This window comes from Triticum aestivum, chromosome 6B, assembly GCF_018294505.1.
Source record: "Triticum aestivum cultivar Chinese Spring chromosome 6B, IWGSC CS RefSeq v2.1, whole genome shotgun sequence".
Taxonomy (NCBI): Eukaryota; Viridiplantae; Streptophyta; class Magnoliopsida; order Poales; family Poaceae; genus Triticum; species Triticum aestivum.
Genome location: NC_057810.1, coordinates 560,434,100 through 560,440,857, shown reverse-complemented (window position 1 = coordinate 560,440,857; position 6,758 = coordinate 560,434,100).

The following is a 6,758-nucleotide window of genomic DNA, read 5'->3' as shown; positions in this document are numbered from 1 at the left end:
GCGCGCGGTGGCCGGGGCCACGTGTCGCGTCCTGGTTGGTCCGGGGCGGCGGGCGGATTTCGTCCGGCGTGGACCGGACGTGTCCGGCGCGCGGAGGGAGCGGGGCTAGGGTTTCGGCACCCGGAAATTCGGAGGGGAGGACATATTTATAGGTAGAGGGAGCTAGGAGAGTCCAAATGAGGAGCGGTTTTCGCCCACACGATCGTGATCGAACGACCGAGAGCATGGAGGGGGTTTGGATGGGTTTTGGGCCAGTTTGGAGAGGTGTTGGGCTGCAAAGAGAAGGAGGCTTTTCGGTTACCCGGTTAACCGTTGGAGTATCAAACGACCTCCAAATGGCACGAAACTTGACAGGCGGTCTACCGGTGCTATACCAAGGCCGCTTGGCAAACCTCGGGCCATTCCGAGAAAGTTTAACACCCGCACACGAAAAGAGACAAGAAGGGGACGCCAGATGACATAGGAGTGTCGGATCACAAAACGGACAACGGGGAAAATGCTCGGATGCATGAGACGAACACGTATGCAAAATGAAATGCACATGATGACATGATAACATGCAACACGCAAGCAAATGACATGGCAACAACGGCGAATAACTGGCATACACCTGGCGCATCGAATCCGGGGCATTACAGCTTCCCTTTCTCTTCCGCTGAGAACCGGCGGATCGGCGCCATTGGCGTGAAATGGAGAAAGGGCGAGGAAGAAAGAGTGAAGCAGAAAGAGATGGACTGCGGGGGCTCTTGCCCGTCCGTACTTATAGCCCAGAGGAGGCCAACTGTCAGCCTCCATGATCGTAGGTAATCATGACTCATTTCTGCATGTAGGGACTTGTCAAGTCGAGCGGTTGCTGAGGCAGCATGGGGAAGCGGAGGCGCCCACGTCCAATCAACCGCCATGCGGCGCCCAAGGCCGCAGGATGATGGGGCCCGCGGCGCTCCGCACTTGCCCCTTCGCTTCTCTACTAAGCCAAGTCCGAGCGCGCCTTGGGCCCGGGGGCTACTATCGGCGTTCTGGGAATGAGGGTCCCCAGACTTGACTGCCTGCGGCCTGCAGCGTGGCTCGAGTGGTGGCCCAGTACGACCCATCTTCATCAATGCAAAACTCAAGACCCTCGTGAGGGGCCAAGCCTCGCGGGGCGGATGACACAAGGCTTCCTCAGGAGCGGCCTCGCCAGGCAGGCTCGCGAGGAGGCGGAGAGATCAAGGCAAGGGTACCTCACGAGGTGCTCATGACACAAGCCGTGACGATCGAGACCAGGCGGGCACCAGGCAGGCACGGGCCTGCGCAATGTCCTTGTTTCCTCTTTGGTGCAAAGGGGGCAGGCACAGGCATGGAGTACCGAGGCATCAGGCAAAGGTTACCATTTCAGTGCAACGAGACCAAGTCCAGCAGAGCGGCAGGATGGAGGTCACCGTGGAGCCCAAGACGGTGTCATCACCAGTGCCTTTGGCAGTCGAAGACCAACTTTAGCCAGGATAACTTGTACTAGATGTTCCCCTTCAAAATGGCCGTTGTTGGCGCCCTTCCCGCTCAATATTTGGGAAGAGGACCAGGGCCCCTATAAATAGGGCTAGTCACCACAGTAGATAGGGAGGGAAGATCAGATAGGGACGAGAAGATTCACCCCAAGTAGAACACCTCATCAGCTCAAGAACACCTCTCGCGAGGCAGTTCTTCCTTGTACTATTCATCATACGCCCCTGAGGCAATCCACCACACCGCACACTGGAGTAGGGTATTACACCACAATGGTGGCCCGAACCAGTATAAATCTTGTGTCCCTCGTGTTGTTCATCGTTTAGCTTAGATTCTCACGAGGCGATCAGACGTGGATTAGTAGGGTGAAGATCTTCGCGCGCACCCTAGAGTTCGAACCTTAAGGGTCTGCTGGAACCCAACATCTGACACTCTTTTTAATAAGCAGGCGTCTGTAGCGACTGCCGCCTCTCATGCTGCGGAAGTATCCGGACTGAGGCATAGTCTGGAGCGGGCTGAAGGAGAACTTGGCCAAGTGAAGAAACAGTTGGAGGATAACCAAGGTATGAAGAAACCTTGTTTATTTAGCACAAATGAATAAGTGTGCATGATGAAAATATTTTTGTAATGTGCTCTAGGGGCGACGGCCGAAATTGAGGCTCTTAAAAAGGCTGTGGCCGAAGCCGAGAAGAAGGCAGCCGCAGAGCAGGCTCTCCGTGAGAAACACGAGGCCAGAGTTATTGAGGTTGAGCGAGAGCTTCAAGAGGTCATGAAGAAATGCGAGACCTTGGAGCAGAGTTTAGCAGGGAAAGAATCCAAACTCTCCCAGGCTCGCTAAGCTTAAAGTGATGCCCGGCGGGAAGCCCAAGGTGCCCTGAAGGAAATCTAGGAGGCAAGGAAGATTGCGGCTGGTAAGGCTTTTTCTATACAAAGCGGGTATTTGAAAGGACAAAATCAAGTTGAGAGTTTCAATTCTGATTTCTCCAGGGGTATTTGCAGAGCTACCACACAACATATCTGATGCCGCCCAATTCTACCGAGCTGAAGAGAGGAATACTACGGATAAAGCTCTTCTGTATGCAGTATCTGGCGCCGAATTATCCGGTGCCGTTTTCCGATCAACTAAAGCAGCTAGTCGAACTGCATAAGGCGGCCGAGCTAGCCATGAAGGATTTGATTATATGACTGTGGCCCGCCGAGCCGTTACTTCGGGCTCGTGAAGCGGTTTGTGAGTGCCTGCCCTCGACTCGAAGTCATCAAGCGGTCGGTCTATATAGAAGGTGCGCGAATGGCCTTCGCCCACGCAAAGGTGCATTAGGGGAAGATGGATGTAGAAAAGCTGATGACCGAGGGACCGCCGGAGGGAAAGGAGCACCGCAAGCCCGAGCTGTATTATGAAGGTGTCTTGACAGGAGCCCGCCTTGCGGCGGAGCAATGCACCAAGGAAATTATATTTCCATGAATACGGTCATGTTTGTCCTTTGTAATATTTGAACAAGATCATTTCTATCATTTATTGCCTGTTGTTTGAAAGTTTTTCCTCATGTGCGGCCGTTTTATATACTAATCCTGAGAGTTGGCCAGTCGTCGGCTTCTGCCCCCATGTAGTAAGTACGGGGGTGTTCGGGATAAACCTGAACACTCTTTATCCCAGTTTTGGGTCCTTGAAGGAGGTGTTCAGCACAACGAACCAGGCAATCAGACTATAGGGCTTTATCATTCTCACTTAGCCATAGGAGTTTTAAAAGGAAGGTACGTGCAGCCCCTGGTGTTCGGAAGACCGCACGAGGGGCTTTACAGGAGCCTGGTCAGAAGAAAAACCGATCCCTTGCACCCTGCATTGGTTATGGCATTATGCGGAAGAAATCCTTAAAGATTTCACAACCTCTCAAACAGCTGACCAGCTCTCGCTGCATCATGACAGTCAGTTTTCGACTTTCTCTACTGAGGTGCTCGTCTGGAAGAACCGGGACACAGTCGCAGTAGTTCTCCCTATGCTACCTTAGCCGATATAGCAGAATGTAAGGTACCAAAACATAGGAGCCGAGCAAACCCAATTATTGACCCAATACATGATTCGGAGCTGATGCATATAATGCTATAAGTTCGGGGTGCCGAACTGCCGTGAAGGTGTTCGGACTTTTTTGCCATAGTATGGGTATAACGAAGCCCCTGGCATATTCAGGCATATCACGATATGCAGCTGCCTTTTAACAAAAGAGTTTTAATAAGAAAAAGCAGCAAACGAGCATCATAGAAACTCACATGTTGTATTTGAATAATACGTCAATGCGTACGAGTATAGGTAATGTGATAAAAAGAAATATGACTGTGGAACCTGCTGAGACCAGGCGAGAGGAAGGTGTATGCGGATCCGGAGTATGGTCGGATGATCGTAGAGGGGAATATCTAGAGATTCCCTTACGCGCTCGAACTGTCTTCACGCCATCCGTCCTGGCCTATGCAAGGGTGAACCTGCAAAGAAAATGTAAGAAATGGTTTCGCGCCACAGAGCGGTTGAGCCGCGGTATGTGGCTTGTCTTAACTTTTTGCCGGAGTGTTTTTAGTTAAGCTCTGGGCGAGCCGGGCTATCCTTCCGCGCAGTAGTTCGGACTCCTTTGGCGGTGTCCGGGAGCTGGGCCTTGCCATTAACCATGATGACGCCGCACGGACCAAGCATCTTGAGTTTACGGTAGGCCTAATGTGGCACCGCATTGAACTGAGCGAATGCGGTTCGTCCGAGCAATGCCTGATAGTCATTGTGAAAGGACAATGTCGAAGACTAACTCTTCGGTATGGTAACTGTCCAGAGATTCGAAGACCACTTTCAGTGTGATTGAGACCGTGCAACAGGCCTCTACACCTGGTATGACACCTTTGAAGGTGTTTTTTGTGGGCTTGATCCTTGAGGGGTCGATGCCCATTTTGCAGACTGTATCCTGATAGAGCAGGTTCAAGCTACTGCCACCGTCCATGAGGACTCGTGTAAGGTGGAATCCGTCAATGATGGGGTCGAGGACCAATGCGGTCGAACCTCCATGACGAATACTGGTAGGATGGTCCCTGCGATCAAAAGTGATCGGACATGAGGACCATGTGTTGAGCTTTGGAGCGACTGGCTCCATTGCGTAGACGTCCCTTGGTTCACGCTTCTGCTTGGGAATGTGGGTTGCGAATATCATATTCACCATTTTCACCTGGGGAGGGAATTTCTTCGTCCTCCTTTGTTCAGTGATCGGGGATCTTCCTCGTCATCATCGCTTTGGGACCCCTTCCCCTTGTTTTCGGCACCTGACCTGCCGGCTTGTCTGAAGAACCAGCATTCTCTGTTGGTATGATTGGCTGGTGTTCCTGGGGTGCCATGAATTTGGCATGGACGGTCGAGTATGCGGTCCAAACTGGACAGGCCTGAATTGTTTTTGTTGAATGGCTTTTTCCGCTGACCGGACTTGGAGGCACCGAATTCTGCATTGTCTGCCGTGTCTTCAGCACTATCACCGTTTTTACGACGCTTGTGTTTGTTGTGCCGTGGTTTGTTGGGTCACGGTGCCACCGGAGAAGGCCGGGAAACAGTACTTATAGGCGGAAGGTAGCGCGACGGTCATCAGAATTCAATGCATAAGCAGGCATGGCTTAGCGCGCCAGCTTGCCGTGGAAAACTAGAGAAACTGAAATTATGACTGTGTCGTCCCATCCCGTCTACGTCGCACGCCGGCATGACGGTCAAAGGAGTGCACTCGAATCATCTCCCTCGTTGTCTATAATGATTCCATGGATTTAAAAAGCCCGCAACAATTAAAGCGCATCTTTTTTCACATCAGTTAGCTACCTTAATTACGGCCGGCTGCATGCAGGCACTCAGAATCGCTCACAGCCAGTACGTGGAGCAGCATGCAACGAGTCGCAGCCGAGGGCACGCATGCAGCCACTTAAATCACTGGAATTAATTAGGCTTAAACTTCTGCATGCAGTTAATTATTGCCATGCCTTGGTCTTGCTGCTTTGCTCACGGGACTAATAAACTCGGACGGAGGGAGTACCTTGGTTGGTGAGAGGTTTGAATTAAGCCCTGCAAACCGGAAAGGAGGTACTAGTACGTGCGTGGTCCGCTATTTATTCGTGTAGGATCGAGTAGGTCGTTTCTTGAATTGAGCCCTGCAAACCGAAAAGGAGGTAGTACGTGCGTGATCCGCTATTTATCCATGTAGGATTGAGTAGGTCGGATAGTGTAGCTTGTCAGTTTCTTCAGAGGTAGGCATTTTTATTCCAAAAACTGTCACTTCGGATCTTGCGTCGCAAATAAAACTGCCAGGAGCGCATTAGTAGGCTAGCTAGTGATCGATCAATAACTTGTAAACACTGAGCGAACAGAAAAAAGTAATTGTTAATGCATCACAATGATTCACATATCATATACAAATATGTAGCTCCAAAAGCAAAGATCAACCACTTCGGATCTTGCATCGCAACTAAAACAAACTAGTATGATTCCCTTACATAAGATCAACATGTTAATGCATCTCAATGATTCCTAGATCATATACAAATATGTAGCTCCAAAAGCAAAGATCTAGAAAAAACATATGTTCTTCCTACTAACATGGATGCTTCTCTTGACCAACATTCAGTACAGACCGAAAGACAAATTTGTTTGTGAAGTCTACAATTCCTCTTGCAAACGTAAGTGCTTTCACCAACAGTTGGAACCATGAGAATGAACCACACATGATGGAGGAACAACCACTACAATATGATTTGGTCTTCTCTCGATCACACGGCGAGACTATTTTCGGAATACAAACTTTAACTTAGGCAAAATGATGCCCATTGTATAATCAGACCAAAGCAATGAAGCACCTAGTGTTGACCAATAAATAGTACAGTACTACTTTTCTGCAGTCCATGAAGTGACTATCCAATCTTTCTGTGTCTATTTTCAAATGGCACTACATGCAGTGACTATACTATTCTCTTGTGCAGTTCAACCAAAATTGCGGTCACTTTGTTTGTTTGCCAAATAGCAACGGGCAGACATCTTTGTCTGCACAAATATCAAGCAGCTAGTAAACATATACCACACCTTGTATTTTCGGTTTAAACATGTCTCTTCCGCTTAGCATCTGTCATGTTCTGCACTGGACAATTTGATACAGTTATGTTTTGCCCTGGACAATTTCATAATGAATTGATTTGCTGGTTCAGAGCAGAAATATAGCGCCTATTCTTCATCAGACCAAGGGTATCCATGTTCGCAGTGATGGAAGAGGTGAAATCGA